The sequence below is a fragment of the Equus caballus genome, chromosome 29 (assembly GCF_041296265.1).
Source record: "Equus caballus isolate H_3958 breed thoroughbred chromosome 29, TB-T2T, whole genome shotgun sequence".
NCBI lineage: Eukaryota > Metazoa > Chordata > Mammalia > Perissodactyla > Equidae > Equus > Equus caballus.
The window spans coordinates 14,418,975-14,441,672 of NC_091712.1; the positions used below are offsets into that span (position 1 = coordinate 14,418,975).

Consider the following 22,698-nt stretch of genomic DNA (forward strand, 5'->3'; position numbering starts at 1 on the left):
TCTTCTTCACCAAAAAAAAAAAAAAAATATATATATATATATATATATAAATGTCTGTGTATATACACACATTTATATATATACACACAGACATTTCACAAAGGAGGATGATAAACAAGTCATCAGGGAAATGCAAAGTAAAACCACATTGAGACACCATTTTACACCCACTGCAAGTGCTAAAATTACAAACTCTAAAAGCATCAGTGTCAGTGAGAATATGGAGCAACTGGAAATCTCATACATTTCTGGTTGAAGTGTGAAACGGAAACCACTTTGGAAAACAGTTTGGCAGTTTTTGGAACTACCCCATGGTTTGGAACTACCCCATGAGCCAGTAATTCCACTCCTAGGTATTGAACCAAGGGAAATGAAAATGTGTGTCTACACAGAGTCTTGCACAAGAATGTCATAACTGCTTCATATATAAAGCAAAATCTGGAAACAACCCAAATGTCCACCAACAGAAGTAGGAATAAACAACCTGTGATATATTCATGTAATGCAATGCTACTCAACAATAAAAAAGAATGAACTACTGATACTTTCACAACCATGGATGAAACTCAAAAATATTATGTTAAGTGAAGGAAGGCAGACAGAAAGTATATACTGTGTGATTCCTTTCGTAGGAGTGTCAAGCATGGGTAAAATGGCGGGGCCAGCCTGGCGGCGCAGCAGTTAAGTTCACATGCTCTGCTTCAGCGGCCGGAGTTCACCTGTTCAGAGCCGGGGCTTAGATTTGGCACTGCTTAACAAGCCATGCTGTGGCAGGTGTCTCACATATAAAGTAGAGGAAGATGGGCACGGATGTTAACTCAGGGCCAGTCTTCCTCAGCAAAAAAAACAGGAGGATTGGCAGCGGATGTTAGCTCAGGACTAATCTTCCTCAAAAAAAAAAGAAGAAGAATGGGTAAAACTCATATGATGATGGAAGTCAGCACAGTAATTGCCTAAGGGAATGGACATGCGAAACTTTCTGGGGGTGATGGAAATGTTCCATATTGTGATTCAGGGTAATGATTACACGTGTGTATACATTAATCAAAACAAATTGGATTGTATACTTAAGACCTGTGCATGTAACGGTGTATACAACTTTTTAAAATTCATAAACTTTTTAAGAGCAGTTTTTGGTTCGAAGCAAAATTGAGCGGCAAGTATAGAGAGTTCCTTGATACTCCCTATCCTCACACAGAAACAACCTCCCTGGGGCGCTATCAACATCCCGCCACATGGTGGCACATTTGCTACAGTCGGTGAACCTACAGTAACACATCATTATTACCCCAACTCCATAGATCACATCAGGGTTCACTCTTGGTGTGCTACATTCTATGGGTTTTGACAAATGTGTAATGATTATGAATCCACCATGTTAGTATCATACAGAATAGTTTCCCTGCCCTGCAAATCAAACCTCTGTGCTCTGCCTGTTCATTCCTCCTCCCCACCCAACCCTGGCAACACTGAGGTTTTTATTGTCTCCATAGTTTTGCCTTTTCCAGAATGTTATAAAGTTGGAATCATATGGTGTGTAGCCTTTTCAGATTGGCTTCTTTCATTTAGTAATCTGCACTTGTTTCCTCCATGTCTTTTTATGGCTTTATAGCTCGTCTCTTTTTGGCACTGAATGATAGTCCATTGTCTGGATATATCGCAGTTTATTTATTGATTTATCTGCTGAAGGACATCTTGGTTGCTTCCAAGTTTGGGCAATGATGAGTAAAGGTGCTGTAAATACCCATGAGCAGGTTTTTGTGTGAACAAGTTTTCACTTCCTTTGGGTAAATAACAAAGAGCATGATTGCTTGATCATATGGTAAGAGCATGTTTGGTTTTGCAGGAAACTGCCCAACCGTCTTCCAAAGCGGCTGTGCCTATCGCTCCACATCCTCACCAGCATTCAGAGTTGTCAGTGCTTTTGATTTGGGACATTCTAATAGGTACGCAGTGGTATCTCATTGTTGCTAATTTACAATTCCCTAATGACATATCATGTTAAATATCTTTTCATATGCTTACTTTTCATTTGTATATCTTCTTTAGTAAGGTGTCTCCTGAGGACTTCGGCCCATTTTTCAAAGGGCCATTGTTCATTTTCCTGTCGTTGAGTTTTAAAAGTTCCTTGTACATTTTGGATAACCATCCTTTATCAGATGTGTTTTACAAATATCTTCTCCCAGTCTGTGGCTTATCTTCTCATTCTCTTGACATTGTTCTTTCGCAGAATGGAAGTTTCTAATTTTAATGAAATCTAGCTTATCAATTATTTCTTTCGTGGATGTGCCTTTGATGTCGTATCTAAAAAGTCGTTGCCATACCCAAGGTCATCTAGGTTTCCTCTTAGATTACCTTCTAGGAATTCTATTGTTTTGTGTTTTATGTTTAGGTCTACATTTAGATACCTTCTGAGTTAATTTTTGTGAAGGGTGTAAGGTCTGTGTCCAAATTCATTTTCTTGCATGTGGAAGTTCAGTTTTATCAGCACCGTTTGTTGAGAAGACTATCTCTTCTCCATTCTCTTGCCTGTGCTCCTGTGTCAAAGATTAGTTGACTATAGTTATGTGGGTCTAGTTCTGGCCTCTCCATTCTGTTCCACTGATCTATTTGTCTATTCCTTCATCAATATCACACTGTCTTGATTATGATAGCTTTATAGTAATTCTTGAAATTGAGGAATGTCTGTCCTCCAACTTTGTCTTTTTCCTTTGATACTGAGTTGGCCATTCTGGGTTTTTTGCCTCTCCATATAAAATTTAGAATCAGTTTGTCAGTATCCATATTTTTAACCAAATAACTTGCTTGGATTTTGATTGGAATTGTGTTGAATCTATAGGTCAAGTTGGGAAGAACTGACATCTTGACAATATTGAGTCTTTCTATCCATGAATATGCAATATGCCTCCATTTATTTAGTTCTTTGATTTCTTTCATCAGAGTTTTGTAGTTTTCCTCATATAGATCTTGTACATATTTTGATAGAATTTATACCTATTTCATTTATTTTGCATGCTAATGTAATTGGTAATGTGTTTTTAATTTCAAATTCCACTTGTTCATTGCTGATATGTAGGAAAGCAATTGACTTTTGCATATTAACCTTGTATCTTGCCACCTTGCTATAATTGCTTATTAGTTCCAGGAGTTATACCTAAGTATTTCATTTATTTTGCATGCTAATATAATTGGTAATGTGTTTTTAATTTCAAATTCCACTTGTTCATTGCTGATATGTAGGAAAGCAATTGACCTTTGCATATTGACCTTATATCTTGCCACCTTGCTATAATTGCTTATTAGTTCCAGGAGTTTTTTTGTTGATTCTTTTGTATTTTCTACATAAATGATCACGTCAAATGTGGATAAAGACAGTTTTATTTCTTCCTTGTCAATCTGTATACCTTTTCTTTTCTTTTCTTGTTTTATTGCATTAGCTTAAGACTTCCGGTATGATGCTGAAAAGCAGTGGTGAGAGGAGACATCCTTGCCTTGTTCCTGACCTTAGTGAGAAAGCTTCAAGTTTCTCACCTTCAAGTATGTTAGTTGTAGGTTTTTTGTAGATGTTCCTTATCAAGTTGAGGAAGTTCCCCTCATTCCTAGTTTGCTGAGAGTTTTTATCATAAATGGCACTTGGATTTTGTCAAATGTGTTTCTGCATCTATTGATGTGATCATATGATTTTTCTTCTTTAGCTTGTTAATGTAATGGATTACATTAATTGATTTTCAAATGTTGAATCAGCCTTCCATACCCAGGATAAATCCCGCTTGGTCATGGGGTGTAATTCTTTTTATACACTATTGAATTTGATTTGCTAATATTTTGTTGATCATTTTTCATCTATGTTCATGAGAGATATTGGTCTGTAGTTTTCTTTTCTTGTAATGTCTTTGTCTGGTTTTGGTATCAGGTTAATGCTGGCCTCAAAGAATGAGTTAGAACATATTCCCTGTGGTTCTATCCTCTGAAAGAGATTGTAGAGAATTGGTATAATTTCTTTTTTAAATATTTGGTAGAATTCACCTGTTAACTTATCTAGGCCTAGTGCTTTCTGTTTTGGAAGGTTATTAATTATTGATTCAATTTCTTTAATACAGGCCTATTCATATTGTCTATTTTGTGAGTTTTGGCAGATTGTGTCTTTAAAGGAATTGGTCCATTTCATCTAGGTTATCAGGTTTGTGGGCACAGAGTTGTTCATAGTATTCCTTTATTACACTCTTAATGTCCATGGAATCTGTAGTGATGGCCTTTTTTCATTTCTGATATTAGTAATTTGGGTCAGCTCTCTTTTTTTCTTAGTTAGCCTGGATAGAGGTTTATTGATTTATTGACCTTTTAAAAGAAGCAGCTTTTGGTTTTATTGATTTTCTCTATTGATTTCCCATTTTTGCTGTCACTGATTCCTGTTCTAATTTTTATTTCTTTTCTTCTGCATACTTTAGATGTCATTTGCTCTTCTTTTTCCAGTTTCCCAAGATGGAAGCTTAGATGGTTGATTTCAGATCTTTCTTCTTTTCTAATATATGCATCCAATGCTATAAATTTCCCTCTAAGTACAGCTTTTGCTGCATGCCACATATTTTTGATAACATGTATTTTCATTTTCAGCTAGTTCAAAATATTTTGCAATTTCCTTGAGATTTCCTCTTTGACCTGTGTGTTTAGAAATATGTTGTTTAGGGGCCGGCCCTGTGGCTGAGCGGTTAAGTTCACGCTCTCCACTTCAGCAGCCCAGGGTTTCACCAGTTTGGATCCTGGGGGCAGACATGGCACCGCTCATCAGGCCAAGCTGAGGCGGCATCCCATTTGCCACAACTAGAAGGACCCACAACTAGAATATACAACTATGCACTGGGGGGATTTGGGGAGAAAAAGCAGAAAGAAAAAAAAGGAAATATATTTTTAAATCTCCAAGTATTTGGGGGTTTTCCAGCTATCTGTTATGGGTTTCTAGTTTAATTCCCTTGTGGTCTAAAAGCAGACATTGTATGATTTTCTATTCTTTTAAACCTGATAAGGTATCGATTATAGCCCAGAATGTGGTCTATCTTGGGGAATGTCCCATGTGATCTTGAGAAGGATGTGTAATTTGCTGCTATTGGATGAAGTAGTCTATAGATGTTAATTATATCCATCCAGTTAAGTTATGGTGCTGTTGAGTTCAACTATGTCCTTATTGATTTTCTGCCTGCTGGATCTGTCCATTTCTCATTTGTAGCTTTTTGATCCCCTCTGATAATGTCTTTTAATTGGCCTATTTAGATCATTGATGTCTAAAGTGACTACTGATATAGTTGGATTAATGTTTACCATATTTGTTACTGTTTTCTATTTTTTGCCCATGTTCTTTGTTCCTATTTCTGTCTTCCACACTTTTTCAGCCTTTTGTGGTTTTAATTGAGCAGTTCATATGATTCTATTTTCTCTGTTTCTTAGCATATCAATTATACTTCTTTTTAAATTTCTTTTATGATTGCCTTAGAGTTTGCAATACACATTTGCAACTAATCCAAATCTACTTTCAAGTTACACTATACCACCTCACAGGGAGGACAGCATCTATTAAGAGTGAAGCATTCCTTATTCTTCCCTCCCATCCCTCATATTATTGCTGCAATTCACTTCACTTACACACAAGCATAATAAGTATATATATATATCTGTGTGTGTGTGTGTGTGTATATATATATATATTTGAATACATTGCTGCTTTTATTATTTTGAACATTTAACTGTTAGATCGATTAAGGATAAGAAAAATGTTTTTATTTTACCTTCATTTAGTCATTCACCAATGTTTCTTTCTTTATGTAGACCTAAGATTCTAACCTATATCATTTTACTTCTCTCTGAAGAACATCTTTTCTTTTAAAGATTGGCACCTCAGCTAACATCTCTTGCCAATCTTCTTTTTTTTCTTCTTCTTCTTCTCCCCCAAAGCCACCTGGTATATGGTCACATATTCAAGTTGTATTGCAGGTCCGTCTGGTTTGTGCTATGTCGGATGCCGCCTCAGCATGGCCTGATGAATGGTGCCATGTCCGCACCCAGGATCTGAACCAGCAAAACCCTGGATGCCAAATAGGAGTGCATGAACTTAACCACTCGGGCACGGGCCAGCCCTGAAGACCTTCTTTTAACATTGCTTGCAAGCAGGTCTACTGGCAACAAATTCCTTCAGTTTTTGCCTGTCTGAGAAAGTCTTTATTTCTCCTTCACTTTTGAAAGATAATTTCACAGAATTCACAAGAATGCTTGGTTGGTGGGTTTTTTTCCTCTCAACACTTTAAATATTTCACTCCACTCTCTTATTGCTTACATAGTTTCTGAGAAGTCAGATATAATTCTTATGTTTGCTCCTTTTTAAGTAAGGAGTATTTTTCTTCTGACTTTTTTCAAGATTTTTCCTTTATCTTTGATTTTCTGCGCTTTGAATGTGATATGCCTAGGTTTTTTGGCACTTATCTTGCTTGGTGTTCACTGAGCTTCCTGGATTTGTGGTTTGGTGTCTGACATTAATTTGGGGGAAATTCTAGTCATTATTGTTTCTGTTCCTTTCTCTCTCCTTTCAGTCTTTTTTCTCTTTGCTTTTCAGGTTGGGGAATTTCTATTGTCGTATCTTCATGCTCAGGGAGTCTTTCCTCAGCTGTGTGAAGTCTACTAAAGAGCACATCAAGGGCATTACTTCTGTTCCAGTATTTTTCATCTCTAGTGTTTCTTTTTGTTTCTTTCTCAGAATTTCTCCCTCTACATTATCCATCTGTTCTTTTTTTTTTAAAGATTGGCACCTGAGCTAACAACTGTTGCCAATCGTCCTCTTTTTTTTTTTTTTTTTTGCTTTTTTCTCCCCCAATCCCCCCAGTACATAGTTGTATATTTTAGATGTGGTTCCTTCTAGTTGTGACATGTGGGACGCCACCTCAGCATGGCTTGATGAGTGGTGCCATGTCTGCACCCAGGACACAAACCGGCGAAACCCTGGGCCACCAAAGTGGAGCGCACAAACTTAACCACTTGGCCGTGGGGCCGGCCCCCATCCGTCTGTTCTTGCATGTTGTCTACCCTTGACGTTAAATTCCTTAGCATATTGATCATAGTTTTAAAACCTCTTGGTCTGATACTTCCAATATTTCTGCCACATCTGACTTTGGACATGATTCTTGTTTGGTTTCTTCACAATGTGTTTTTTGCCATTAATATTTCCCTCTGGATGTTCAAATAAAGAGTTCAGCCCCACCTTACGTGCTTCCAGACTTGCCTGCCTCAAATGTGATGAGTAGCCTGTGTTGGACTATGGGCCTGACCTCATAGAAACCTGGATTATAGCGTACCAAATATTGAGACTCACTTAAATTCTCAGGTTCTCTCACTTTTTCAGCTATGCATTAACCCATCACATTCTTCAATCTCGTAAATCAAATACTTTATTCTGCCACCCAGCTATTTACCTGACTTGCTCAGCTCAATTAGGAACTTACAAGGTACCCAAAAGGCCCTACTCATGCCTAAACTGGAATTTTTTCATTAGTTTCTTTGGGAGTCAATACTTGGCATCGTCTTCTGTCACAAGTGGGAGCAGCAGGAGCCCCTCCCCCTCCCTTCCACACCTGCATCTTCAAAGGGACCCTCCCATGGCATCCTGCTGAACTCAGACCAAGTCCACTCCCATCCTCCACCGCCTGGAGATGCTGGATGTAGGCTGTTTATGCCAGCAGAACTGAGTACTCTTTGCTACCCACAGGACGACAGCTGCCTCCCGCAATGGGCTGTTCAGCCCGTTCCTCATTTGGCAGCTGTAGAATAGCCAACCCAGGAGTCTTTGAATATGTAAGCCGAACCCACAGGAAGGGCTTTCCAACTGCTGACACAAAAGTCCTAGGGTGAGGCTGGAACGACCCTCTTCTGGAAAGGGCTGTTCTCTATGCTGTTGTTAACACACAATATGTCATCTTACAATGAAAGCCTTAGAAAGTGGAATGAATTCCAGTCCAATCAAATCAACAAATACTTGCCAATGCTCGAGTAGAAAACAATAATCCTAAATAAGACTTTGCCTGATGCCAGTGATTCTCCACCCACCGCCTGCTGGAGGGACTGTCTCTGCGGCTGAGCCTCCACTAGGGCTCTTGTTACATTCTGTTCTGTTCCTTTACTGTCAGTGAGAAATATTGTTAGTTCCGCACAAGAGGATCCTCTATATGGGTTAGCAATAGAATAAGGAATCTGTGTGCTTGTGTCCGTGCATGAGAGAGAGTTTCAAATCAACCTAGTACATAGAATCCTTCCACAGAGTAATCAAGAGAAGCAGGCTAAATTTCTCATCAAGAAATTATCTGGAGACAGTGTAAAGCCTCTTCTGTCATCTTTTCTTCTCCACAACCACCCAAAGATGGCTTACGTCATTTCGATTTAAAAAAATAATTATCCTTGTAGCATGTGAAGAGTAGGGGTGTCATCAGCAGTGTGGGTCACAACCTTTCCAGCAGGTGGACCCTTGACAGTGTGGGGATAAAGTGAGCATGCCAATGACATGCTGCTGAGCGTCCACCTCAACCTTAACCAACTCACCTGACCTATTCCATGCTCCTGAGTCTTAGACGCTATAGGCTTTGGAGAACCATCCCTGAAAAGCCCCACTTTTTCCTGGACCACTAAGAAAAATTAGCTAACTTAAGGCACCCATGTGTCCCACTTTAGTGATGTGATGCGTTTGTCCATCCTCACATCCTCACTTAAAGCCAAGTCTAGGAGCAGTATCTTGAGTTCTTTGCCATTGTTCTCTCATGCTCTATTGCAGTGTTTCTCAACTCTGGCTGCACAAGGTGAGGATCCAGTACTCATGGGGGTCACTATAGGCAGAATGCCTCCAAGAAGATAGATTATTTCAGAACAAAAATTGCAAACCTAAATTTAATATGTAACAATAGATATGACCCAGAGATCTGCAACCAAAACTATTGTAGAAACTCTAAAGCTCCAACTTTCTTCTCCATTTATCTAACTTTTTCTCTGTTGAGGAAAAATAAACAGGTTAGTACACAATATTCCCCAAATTATTTCTTCACATTATTATCTTCACTGCCATGTATCTCCAGTCTCCTAATACTCTCAATGCATTCCTAGTCCTTCAACTGTTAAGACTTTCATTGTGGACAGTTCCCAAGCATATCTTCAACATTCTTAAAAACAGAGACACAAAGCTCCTCTCGCCATCCACTTTAAGAATAGAAAAATGTGCTTTTAGGGGCCGGCCCAGTGGCTCAGTGGTTAAGCTCGCACATACCGCTTCAGCGGCCTGGGGTTCATCAGTTAGGATCCCAGGTGCGGACATGGCACTGCTTGGCAAGCCATGCTGTGGTAGGCGTCCCACATATAACGTAGAGGAAGTTTGGCACGGATGTAAGCTTAGGGCCAGTCCTCCTCAGCAAAAAGAGGAGGATTGGCAGCAGTTAGCTCAGGGCTAATCTTCCTCAAAAAAAAAAAACAACAACTGTGTTTTTAATGATGCGTCTTGCCTCTTGCCTTCCCTTTCTGTCTCCCTGCCCTCCCCACTCCTCCCTTCCCCCCACTCCCCTCTCCTCCTTTTCCTCCTCCTCTTCCCTCTTCACACTGTTCTAACCCTTTACAATGCTAGTAATATGTTCTTATGTTCTATTTCTACATATTTTCTCAAGTCATGCTTGGGTCCAGGTGCTTGAGAACTCTTCCCAGGAAAGACTGGTTCAGAGAAGCCCGAGGACAGTACAGTGTTTCCTCAGTAGGCTCTGTGGAGAATCTAAAGAAAAGGGAATGCCAGGATAATCCAGACTGTTCGACTCCTCAGTCCCAATATGAAGCCATGACATCCACAGCTTGTGATGGACTGGTCTGGACCTTCTGTGACAGTTCAGGTGTGACGCTCGTGCTATTGGGTTCTTGCACACCAAGCCCCGCAGGGGTCCCATGAGTTTCAAAGGTAACTATCAGGTTCTAAGGTAATTCAGGGATCCCCAAAGTCCCTTCAGTGAGGCCTTAGTCAAGATTTGGGTATATTGAAGGGAATTATGCCCTGGTGACAGGTCGTGCCCACTGATGAAAACTGAGCAGTGATTCTAAACCCTGGAAAACCATCTGATTGCGCTTCAGGTGGGACTCAGGCACTTACATTTTCTAAAACTTCCTAGGAGATCCTCATGCACATCTAGCGTTTGGAACCCTTATCTTAGGGTAAAACCTACATCTTAGGATTTGTCAACTGGATGCTTTCTCCACCTACTCCCTGATCTGGGTCCTAGACTGGACACACGACTCCAGTTCCAACTCCAACTCCAAGAGGGGAGGGGCGCTGTGGGAGTACTGGGACGCAGGTCTCAGTCCGCTCTGGAGCAGGGCTCGGGGACGGGACCACGGCCAGCATTGCAGGAGGGAGGGTCTCACACGTAGGCTCTGCTCTACGCCTTGACCTAAAGGGAAACCCGTAAGTCCAGACTCTCTTCTCTCTGAAGTCCTGTCTTAAACAGACTCGGAGAGGAGTCAGCAGGAATTGGTTTCTCAGATGCTTGGTCATGCGAGGAGCCATCAGGTGGCATGATACCACAGTGGGTGAGGAGGCTCAGAAAAGAACAGGAAAAAGCAGTGGAAGGATTCGGATCTCGTCAAGATGGCAGCGTGAGAAGACTCTGAACTCGTCTCCTCCCACGAACACAACCAGGTTACAACTATTTTTGGAAAAATTACCCCTGATTGAAAACTGAAAACTGGATAAAAAGAACCCCCACAACAAGGGACAGTCCTAACGAAGGCAGAAGAGGCAGAAATTCCTGCTGGAGAGGGAAAAAAACCACTTTTGGGAGCAGCGGAGCTTCTCAGCTGGCCAGGCAGGAGCCACCCTAAGATATGAGCCCTCCCTGGAGGAGTGAGGGCCGGAGCTGGGGCAATACGACTATAACCATGCTTCGGACTCAGCCCAACCGAGAGGGTCTTACTGTCTGGCTTCCCTGGCTATTAACTGCAGCGAGGACACCCCAGAAAAGCTATCCGCCGAAAGCCGGAAAGATCCGGGTCTTAAAGGGCCCACGCACAAACTCACTCATTGCAGCAACCTAAAATCACCAGAGAGAAGGCTGACAGTCCTCTGGTGAAACGAGAGTCACCTGGTGGGCTCTGGGGGCATCTTGGTGAGAGGAGGGACCTCTCTGGAGATTGAGACATTGGTGGGGGGCATTGTTCTGAGCTGGTCCAGGCATGCTGACACAGACCCTGGTGGGTGCCATTGAGATTCATCCCTTGGCCTGTTGGCCCGGGGGTCTGCCACGCCCACTAGAGCACAGATTTAATCCAGTTCAGCCAGGGCAGGCAACCCGCCCTAGGGACTGGCCCCACCTAACAGCAAGCCCTCAGGCTACTTTTCAGCCTGCATTGACTGGGTGCCTTGATCTTCTACTGGCAGGCGAGGGTGTCTGCCTCTGTGGGGCAGGGCCTGTGTGAGGACCAGGTGAACTGTGGGGGCATTGGGGCAGAGGTGGGGGCCTCTGCAGTGCGGCATCAGAGTACGCTCCAGGGGGTTGAGAAGTGTGCACGGACCAGGACTGTGTTGACGGTGTAGGTGGTCCTGTGGGGGGTGAGGCTTATCAGCAGCAGAAGACTTGTGCTTCACAAATAGCCATAAAAAGGATCAGCCCCACCTTCCAAAGCCTGAAACAATTGAGTGCTCCCATGCCTAGGGCCAGCCCCACTCAGTGCACTCCTAAGAGAACTGACAACAGCCTTGTAGGCCTGAGGCCTATAGCAACTGTAAGCCCCTGAGCCTAGCAACCAGCTACACTGGGAACCAACCCAATTAAGAGGAAAACTGCAATAGGAGTGTGCTGATAGACTTTGTAGCCAATGGTGCTGAGGCTCCCCAAACCAGCTCTACAAACAGCTAGCCAGGGAAGGAAAGACCAGACTCCCTGGGTACCTGCAGTGGGAGCAACCCTGCCACAGCAGAAAGACACAAGTAGCCCACAAAGGGGTCACTCCTGGATCTTATGGTCTGGTGACGAGAGGGAAGCATACTGCTTGGCCTCATAAGGCATCTCATACGTAAAGCCACTTCTCCAAGATAAGGAGACATAGCTGACTCACCTAATACATAGAAATAAGCACAGAGAAAGAGGTATAATGAGGAGACAAAGGAATCCTTTCTGAGCAAGGGAACAGGACAAAACCCCAGAAAAAGGACTAAATGAAACAGAAACAAGTGACCTACTCAACAAAGAGTTCCAACAAAATCTCACGAGGATGCTCACAGATATGGGGAGAAAACTGGATGAACACAGTGAGCACATCAGCAAAGAGCTGGAAAATATAAAAAAAAAAATCAATCAGAAATGAAGAATACAATACTGGAAATGAAAAATTCATTACAGGGACTCAATAGCAGAATCAGAAGGCAGAAGAACAGATCAGCAAACTAGACGAAAGACTAGAGGAAATCACCCAAGCAGAACAAAAAAAAGAATTAGACAGAACGAGAACAGTCTAAGGGAACTCTAGGACAATATCAAGTGTGCTAACATTCAGATTATAGGTGTCCCAGAAGGAGAATAGAGAGACAAAGGGGCAGAAAATTTATTTGAAGAAATAATAGATGAAAATTTTTCTAACCTGAGGAAGGAAACAGACATCCAAGTTCAGGAAACACAGAGAGCTCCAAACAAGATAAGCCCAAAGAGGCCCACACAAGACATATTATAATCAAAATGTCCAAAATTAAAGACAAAGAGAGAATCCTAAAAGCAGGAAGAGAAAGGCCACAAGTGACATATAAAGGAAAGCCCATCAGGCTATCAGTGGACTTCTCAGCCGAGACCCTACTAGGTGAGAAGAGAATGGCATGACATATTTAAAGTGCTAAAAGGAAAAAACCTACAGCCAAGAATACTCTGTCCATCAAGGCTGTCATTCAGAATGGAAGGAGAGATAAAGAGCTTCCCAGACAAGAAAAATTAAAGCAGTTTGTCACCAAGGAACCAGTTCTGCAAGAAATGCTGAAGGGACTTATTTAAGTGGGAAAGCAATGACCACAAATAGAGATTAAAAAAAAAATTATAACAACAACAACAAAAAACCGGGCAATTAGATCACTCGTAAGGTAAAAATATAGTAAAGGCAGCAAATCAACTACCTGTGAAGATAATATGAAGGTTAAAAGACAAATATACTAAAATCACCTATTTCAATGACAAGAGGGTAATGGATAGACACACACTAAACAAGAGACTATAAATGATTTGAAAAACATAAATATGGGAGGAGAGGAGTGAAAAAGTAGAGCTTTTAGAAAGAGGTCAAGCTAAAGAGTCTATCAACTCAATATAGACTGTTATATGCATAGCATATTAAATAGGATCCTCATGGTAATCACAAATCAGAAACCTATAACAAGCAGGAAAAAAAGTAAGACAAAAGAAATCAAACATATTACTAAAGATAGCCATCAAACCACAAGTGAAGAGAGCAAGAGAAAAAGAAAGGAACTGAGAAGAACTACTAAAACACCCAGGAAAAAAAAGTGACAAAATGGTAATAAATACATATTTATCAATAGCCACTTTAAATGTCAATGGACTAAACGCTCCAATCAAATGCTGTAGGGTGGCCAATTGGATAAAAAACAAGACCCATGTATATGCTGCATACAAAAGACACTCTTCAGACCTACAGACACTCACAAACTGAAAGTGAAAGGATGGAAAAAATATTCCCTGAAATGGCAAAGAAAAGAAAGCAGGGGTAGCAATACTTATATCAGACAAAATAGACTTTAAAACGAAAACTGTAACAAGAAACAAAGACAGGCACTATGTAATGATAAAGGGAACAATCCAACAAGAAAATATAACACTTGTAAATATCTATGCACCCAACATAGGAGCACTTAAATATATAAAGCAACTATTAGACATAAAAGGAGAAATAGACAGTAACACAATAATAGTAGGGGACTTTAACACTCCACTTACACCAGTGGATAGACCATCCAAACAGAAGATCAATAAGGAAATACTCACCTTAAAGGACACATTAGACCAGATGGACTTAGGAGATATATACAGAACATTTCATCGATAAACCACAGAATACACATTCTTTTCAAATGCACATGGCACATTCTCCAGGATTGATCACATATTAGGCCACAAAACAAGTCTCAATAATTTAAGAAGATCGAAATAATACTATGCATCTTTTCTGACCACAAAGGTATGAAACTAGAAATCAGCTACAGGAAGAAAACTGGAAAAGCCACAAAAATGTGGAGATTAAACAAAATGCTACTGAACAACGATTGGGTCAATGAAGAAATCAAAGGAGAAATCAAAAAATTCCTGGAGACAAATGAAAATGAAAACACGACATGCCAAAATCTGTGGGATACGGCAAAAGCAGTTCTAAGAGGGAAGTTTATAGCAATTCAGGCCTACCTCAACAGAGAAGAAAAATCCCAAATAGACAATCTAAAATTCCATCTAAAGCTACTGGAAAAAGAACAACAAACAAAGCCCAAAATCAGCAGAAGGAAGGAAATAATAAAAATCAGAGCAGAAATAAATGAAATAGAGACTAGAAGAACAATAGAAAAAATTAATGAAACCAAGAGCTGGTTCTTTGGAAAGATAAACAAAATTGACAAACCCGTAGCTAGACTCACCAAGAAAAAAAGAGAGAAGGCTCAAATAAATAAAATCAGAAATGAAAGAGGAGAGATTACAATGGACACCTCAGAAATACAAAAGGTAGCAAGAGAACACTATGAAAAGCTATATGCCAACGAATTGGATAATCTAGAAGAAATGGATAAATTCTTAGAAAATACAACCTTCCAAAACTGGACCAAGAAGAAGTAGAGAATTTGAATAGACCAATCACCAGTATGGAGATTGAAACAGCAATCAAAAACCTCCCAAAAAATAAAAGTCCAGGACCAGATGGCTCCCCTGGTGAATTCTACCAAACGTTCAAAGAAGACTTAACACCTATCCTTGTCAAACTGTTCCAAAAAATTGAAGAGGAGGGGAGGCTTCCTAACTCATTCTACAAAGCCAACATTATCCTGGTATCAAAACCAGACAAGGACAACACAAAAAAAGAAAATTACAGGCCAATATCACTGATGAACATCGATGCAAAAATCCTCAACAAAATACTAGCAAATCAAATACAACAATACTTTAAAAAGATCATACATCATGATCAAGTGGATTTCATTCCAGGGATGCAGGAATGGTTCAACATCTGCAAATCTATCAACGTGATACACTACATTAACAAAATGAAGAATAAAAATCACATGATCATCTCAATAGATGCAGAGAAAGCATTTGACAAGATACAGCATCCATTTACAATAAAAACTCTAAATAAAATGGGTATAGAAGGAAAATACCTCAACATAATAAAGGCCATACATGACAAACCCACAGCAAATATCATTCTCACTGGAGAAAAACTGAAAGCTATCCATCTAAGAACAGGAACCAGATAAGGATGCCCACTGTCACCAATATTATTTAACATAGTATTGGAAGTCCTAGCCAGAGCAATCAGGCAAGAAAAAGAAATAAAAGGGATCCACATTGGAAAAGAAGAAGTGAAACTGTCACTCTTTGCAGACGACATGATTTTATATCCAGAAACCCCTAAAGAATCCACTAAATCCACTAAAAAACTTTTAGAACAATAAAGGAATACAGTCAAGTCGCAGGATACAAAATCAACGTACAAAGATCGGTTGTGTTTCTATACACTAACAACGAAGTAGCAGAAAGAGAAATTAAGAATACAATCCCATTTATAATTGCAACAAAAGGAATAAAATACCTAGGAATAAACTTAATCCAAGAGGTGAAAGATCTGTACACCGAAAACTATAAAACACTGTTGAAAGAAATCGAAGAAGACACAAAGAAATGGAAAGATATTCCATGCTCTTGGATTGGAAGAATTAACATCGTTAAAATGTCCATACTTCCTGAAGCAATCTATAGATTCAATGCAATCCCTATCAAAGTTCCAACAATAATTTTCACAGAAATAGAACCAAGAATCCTGAAATTTATATGGAACTACAAAAGACCCCGAATAGCCAAAGGATTCCTGAGAAAAAAGAACAAAGCTGGAAGTATCACACTCCCTGACTTCAAAATATACTACAAAGCCATAGTAACCAAAACAACATAGTACTGGCACAAAAACAGACACACAGATCAATGGAACAGAATCGAGAGCTGAGAAGTAAACCCACACATTTATGGAGAGCTAATATTCAACAAGGGAGCCAAGAGCATACGAGGGAGAAAGGAGAGTCTCTTCAATAAATGGTGTTGGGAAAACTGGACAGCATGCAAAAGAATGAAAGTAGACCATTCCCTTACACCATGCACAAAAATCAACTCAAAATGGATTAAAGACTTGAATGTTAAGACCCGAAACCATGAAACTTCTAGAAGAAAACATAGGCAGTATGCTCTTTGACATCAGTCTTAGCAGCATATTTTCAAGTACCATGTCTGACCAGGCAAGGGAAACAAAAGAAAAAATGAACAAATGTGGCTACATCAAACTAAAAAGTTTCTGCACAGCAAAGGAAACCATCAACAAAACGAAAAGACAACCTAACAATTGGGAGAAGATATTTGCAAACCATATATCAGATAAGGGGTTAATATCCAAAATACACAAAGAACTCATACAGCTCAACAACAAAAAAACCAACAATCCAATTAAAAAAGGGGCAAAAGATCTGAACAGAGATTTCTCCAAAGAAGATATATGGACAGCCAACAGGCATATGAAAAGATGCTCAACATCATTAGCTATCAGGGAAATGCAAATCAAAACTACAATGAGGTATCACCTCACTCCGGTCAGAATGGCTATAATCAACAAGACAGGAAACAACAAATGTTGGAGAGGGTGTGGAGAGAAGGGAACCCTTGTTCACTGCTGGTGGGAGTGCAAACTGGTGCAGCAACTATGGAAAACAGTATGGAATATTCTCAGAAAATTAAGGATAGATCTACCATATGATCCAGCTATCCCACTGCTGGGTATTTATCCAAAGAACTTGAAAACACAAATGCATAAAGATACATGCACCCTTATGTTCATTGCAGCATTATACACAATAGCCAAGACTTGGAAGCAACCCAGGTGCCCATCAAGGGACGAATGGATAAAGAAGATGTGGTATTTATACATGATGAAATACCACTCAGCCATAAGAAATGATGAAATCCAGCCATTTGTGACAACATGGATGGACCTTGAGGGTATTATGCTGAGTGAAATAAGTCAGAGGGAGAAAGTCAAATACCATATGATCTCACTCATAAGTAGAAGATAAAAACAACGACAAACAAACACACAGCAATGGAGATTGGATTGGTGGTTACCATAGGGGGAGAGGGGAGGGCAAAAGGGGTGATGAGGCTCACATGTGAGGGGATGGACTATAAGTAGTTTTTGGGTGGTGAACATGATGTAATCTACACAGAATTCGAAATATATTATGATGTACATCCGGAAAAAAAAATGAATAAATAAATTTTTTTTAAAAAGGCAGTGGAAGTGGAAGTAGAGAGACAAAGGACAAACTCGTCAAATGCTCAGTTCTGACGTGGAGACTGTGCTTTCTCTGACCCTGGGAGTCTGGGTTTCTGTCTGGGACATTAGTAGAAGATGGTCTTAGGAGTGCAAAGAGCAAGTGATTGCCTACATCAATGTGATGTCTCAGGGTCCCTTTAAAAAAATCTTTGCTGGTTGATTATGCCTGAAATTTCTTTAAGAGGAGACCACATTTCTTTTTCTACTTTGAGGAGTTAGGCTGACAATACAACCGCACCCTGGGAGGGTAACAGAAGTTAAAGTCATAATTTTTTTAAAAGCCTGAGTTTAGATCTAGGGCAGTGGCTGGCAAGCTGCAGTCTGTGAGCCAGATACCACCCACTGCCTGCCTTCCTGTGGTCCTCAGGCTAAGAATGGTTTTCACATTTCCAAATGGTTGGAAAAGAAACCAAAAGAATAATATTTTGTGATGTGAAAATGATGAAATCCTTTTCAGTGTCCAGAAACAAAGCTTTCTTGAAACACAGCCAAGCCCGCTTGCCTCCGCACCATACACTGCGTGACGGCCGAGTGCTGGGGCGAGGACTGGCATGCTGCCCCACTGCCTCACGCAGCTGCTCAGCCCACTGCAAACCACAGCGGCCCCGTTTTAATTCAGCAGCATTTTGAGTGCTATGCATATTGCCATAACATGACATCTTATAAATTTTTTATTACCAGTGCATGCCCATCATGTCAAGGCAAAAATGGAGAGAAAAGTAAACTTCAAATATTACGCTTTCAAGACGTAAAGGACTATGGATTATTTTGTCATTGAATTAGGTGACAAGGAATTGTTTGTTATGAAATGGCATTATAGCTGTGCTAAAAATACAATATATGTCAAGATTACTGGACTAAGCACTCATAACAATATTCCCAACTCACAGGAAAGCAGTTGTCAGAAAAATTAGAAAGTTTAAGAAGGAATACTTCATCAGAGCTGAATTCTTTTCAGAAAAAATTTTCAAAAGTGAAGCTGCAACCAAAGTAAGTGTCCAAATGGCTTATTTGTTAGATAAAGAAAGTCATTTACCAATGATGAGTTAATTAAATCAAATTTAATTCCAGAAGCCAAAGAAATATATCCAGAGAAAATAAACTGGTTTAAGACTATTAACTTCTGGGCAAAAAGCTACTCAAACTTTTGAAGACATAGGAAGAAACATCAAGAGTCATTTTCAAAACAAGCCAAGTGATTCTGAGTGGTTTTCCTTGGCTTTCGATAAGTCCACAGGTATTTCTGATACCGTTCAGTTGTTGTTTACTCAAAGAGTCAACGCCAGACTTCGTGACCTTAGGGTCACTGAGATTTACCTCTCTGTGGTCCATGTGGAACAATTATGATGGAAAACATTTTCAAAGACGTTGAGAAAACATTAATTCAGTACAACCTGAAGTGGAATCTGATAAGATGAGCTACAACTGATGGTGATAAAAATGTATGTGGGAAAGAAAAAAATCTTAGTTGGATAAATTTACCAAGTTTTTAAAAATGTAAAGTGTTTAAAGACTTCATTGTGTTCATTGTATTATTCATCAGCAGGTACTTCTGAGGAAATGGTTTGACTACTGTGTGTTTTTGAACTATTAGCTGCTTTCATGCACTTAATAATCTTCACTCTCATGAGTTTTTGTCATAAATAGAAGCAAATCCTTACTTGCTCTCCTACACAGGAGTTAAACGGTTTAGCAGTGGTAAATTTTTATTGAGATTTTTTTCAGCTCGGGGTAAAGGTTGAAATTTTTCTTAATGAGGACTCTCGTCAACCACCATTATTGAACTCTGATGGCTTTGGAAATAAGCTTGTGCTGCAGACTTGATAATGTTTCTTGATGAATGGAGCCTAAAACTCTAAGGCAAAATTGAGCTTATACACACAACTTATACTGCAAGAAAGTCATTTTGATGACAACTAATGTTGTTTGAATCACAACTAATATCCAATTTCTTTATTCACTTCCTATGCTGCCAAAAATTTAAATGAGAAATGAGATCTCTGTCCCACACAGATTTGCAGAGAGTGTATTTTCTGGGCTCAACCTACAGTTCCAGTAGGATTTTTTGGACCTCAATGCACATGCAAAGGAAGTCCCATATTTCAAAATCCATCTAATTGTGAAGCTGAGGAGCCGCCACCTAACCTTCAATTGAAGTGAATAATCTACAACGTAGTAACATGCTAAAAGGCAAATATCAAGGCAAGAATATAATAGAAGTCTGTAAATGCCTCAGGAAATTAATATTCTCAATTAAAATCATACGCTCATGATTGATAACAGTATTCAGCAGTCCCTATTTGCGTGACAAGATATTTTCTTGTTATATAAGTACCTATATAATATCCTCAATTTTGCCTCTTAGTCTAAAAAGCCTAAAAGATTTAATATCTGGCCCTTTACAGAAAAACAGAAAAGCTGATCTAGAGGACTGCGGCGTCTGAAAGTTACGGGCAAGCCGCGCTGAGGGATTGTTTGCTACAGAGAGTTTGGGTAAGTATGAAGTCTAATTATTCTGATTTAGCAAACAAAGCCTCATCTGCAGTCACATTACTCTAATCAAAAGTGGAATTGGACCTGAGGCTACATTTTTCTGCTGTAAACCTAATACATACAATTTAGTTTCAGCAAACACCACCATCTATCTCACATCAGTGTTGTTCATTTGAGTTTTTATTAGTTTTGTGGTTTGGTTTGTATTTCATTTGTACATCTTGCTTTGTCTTCAGACATCAGTAAGATTTATCCTCATAAGTAGTTTGTATCTAATGTGATATCTGCTCATATTTATAGCATTATAAAGAATAACCTTGTCGTAGGTCCAAGATCAACCTGTTTTTCTTTAAAAGGGTCCAGTTAACTATTTGAGTTTGAGGAAACACTGCCTTAAGTCGAACTTCCCCAACATCAGAGCAACTGTCTCTCAGTTGTTCAATGAGCACATAGGTAAGAACCCCTTAGTCGTCCCAGATATATTTTTATTTATTGAAAAGGAATGCTGTGAATAAACATAAATCTGTCTTTTTGGGACGTGGGAAATATTCCTCCCCAAGTGGTCGTGGAGAGGGTGGAGTGTCCACAAGAGGCCGTGTGAGGCGGAACGGACCCCAGCAAGTCTGGTCTGGCCTCTCCCGCTGCAGCAGCTCTCACACTGAGCGCTCAGAGTCACCTAGAGAGCTCGACTGACATGCAAAGTCCCAGATTTTTCTCCCAAAGGTTTTCACTCATTGTTCAAGAATGAGGCCCAGGAATATTCACTTCTAACAGACATCTCAGAATATTCTGATCTGATGACACATCAATGAGCAAATTTTGAGAAACGAGCCTTAACGTTTCCTGACCTTTATGGCTTCATTCTGCTCTTTTCTTTAGAACCCAGAGGACATTTCTTAGAGCTCCCAGGTTCTTTTTTCTACAAGAACTCCCACTGTAAGAGTTGAGAGATGCAGAAGGGCCAGCCCATTCCACGTTGGTACTTTATTAATTGTTGTTATAAATCCTAAACTACACTTGTTTGCTGAACATTCTAGAATATAGCAGTGCCTTGAGCTATTTTGTTTGTAACTAACTAGAAACTACCAAAGAAGAGAACTTTCACTTGAAAAATACAATGTGACCAAGACTCATTCTCTATCAATCTAGTCATTTTTTTTAAAGCTTTAAACAACATAAACAATCTCAATAGGTTTACATTTTAGTGATTTTCTGAAATCTCCACCGAAGGTTCAAATATACATGAAAAACCCTTGCTCCATTGCGGACAAAACAGATGAATGCCTTCATTTTAGATAAAAATCATTGTCCAGCACATGCCGAAATTCAGGGTGATGTACAATCTGTCCCCTGGCGCAGAAGGCTCCAGGCACAGGACCCGACACCCGCTGCCTCTGAATAATGCTCCAAAGGACCGAGGCCCCTACAGCTCAGGCCTCACCCCTAACCCCAACCTAAAACGCTGAAGCTCACACGGCCGAGGAAACCAGAGAGTAACCAGTGATTTCTGCTGTGTGTGTTGGTACAAGTTACCCTCCAGTCCCCACAGCCCACTGCCCGTTAAAACATATACATTTACTAGAAACAAAACCTTCTTCTAGGAAGAAAGACTCGTAGCACTGGCAAATTACAGGACCAAGGCTCACCTGGTGGCCACAAGCTCCAGGGCTGTGAAGGCCAGTGCCGGCTCAGCTCCTGATGTTGGGGTGGCCAAGGGGCCTGGGATCCCGCCCAGTGTCCTCACCCGTGAACCTGGAGGAACAACACACCCACTTTCAAAGGAACCACGAGGCACAGCCCGCAGTGACGGCAGCATTTTCCCATTTCAAAGTGCAGAATGATAACCTCACAGCTGGTGGCCTGCCCCACAGGCCCTTCAACGAGCCGCGTTGTAACTGTGAATGACCTGTTCAGTCTTAGTTTCCGTACCTTCTGTTCACATCACTGTGGATTCCCTGAGCATGCTTGTCTCGCCGGCCTCAGTCTCTGTTGGGGAACCCTGCCTGACCAACTTTTCTGACCCGACTCCTGACTCACACATTGCCCTCCCCTCCATGCGACCTCTGTCCTGGCCCCTCTCACACTCGTCCACAGCGCTCACTCACCGCCGTGCCTCTGCCGGTGTGGCCTCTGGACAAGCCCGCCCTCGGCAGCCAGCTCTTGGTGGGCAGCTGCAAGGCTCCCTGACTCCCAGCCATTCCCCCCGTGTGCAGCCCAGCACACACTGTAACAATGCCTCTTATGTGTCATAACTATGTCATGACCCTCCTCAGGACGTATGTCACCTCCCAACTTCCTTCAGGTGCCTAGCGCTCTGTACACAAACGAGTTCAATATATGCCCCCAAATGGTAATTCATCGTTAGATTGGTCATTCTTCACTGGTTTGGCTTGTAATTTGGGTTGGAAAAAGATGAGATGAGAGGAGGAAGGATGCAACTTCAGGAATCCTGCGGCATCCTGGAAACTCTGATTTTATCTCCACCCTCAAGAATCCTATTTCACAGATGTGTTAATATTCAACTCCACAAGATTCTTCCTAGCTAGATGGATTCCCTCTTTCCTTAATCAA

At 40.5% G+C, this 22,698-nt stretch overlaps 1 protein-coding gene across 2 annotated transcripts in view; it reads right to left on the reverse strand.

Moving 5' to 3' along the window:
• CCNY (cyclin Y) overlaps positions 1–22,361 on the reverse strand; it is a 306,663-nt gene extending 284,302 nt beyond the window's left edge. Inside the window, exons 1-2 of one of the 2 annotated variants that reach the window (XM_023632302.2) lie at positions 22,233–22,361; positions 21,774–21,879 (exon numbers count right to left, since the gene is read on the reverse strand). The gene's annotated coding sequence lies outside the window, so the exon portion shown is untranslated. The remainder of the gene's footprint in view (positions 1–21,773; positions 21,880–22,232) is intronic. The other variant, XM_070255157.1, reaches the window with a different exon arrangement.
• Positions 22,362–22,698: the final 337 nt, after the last annotated feature.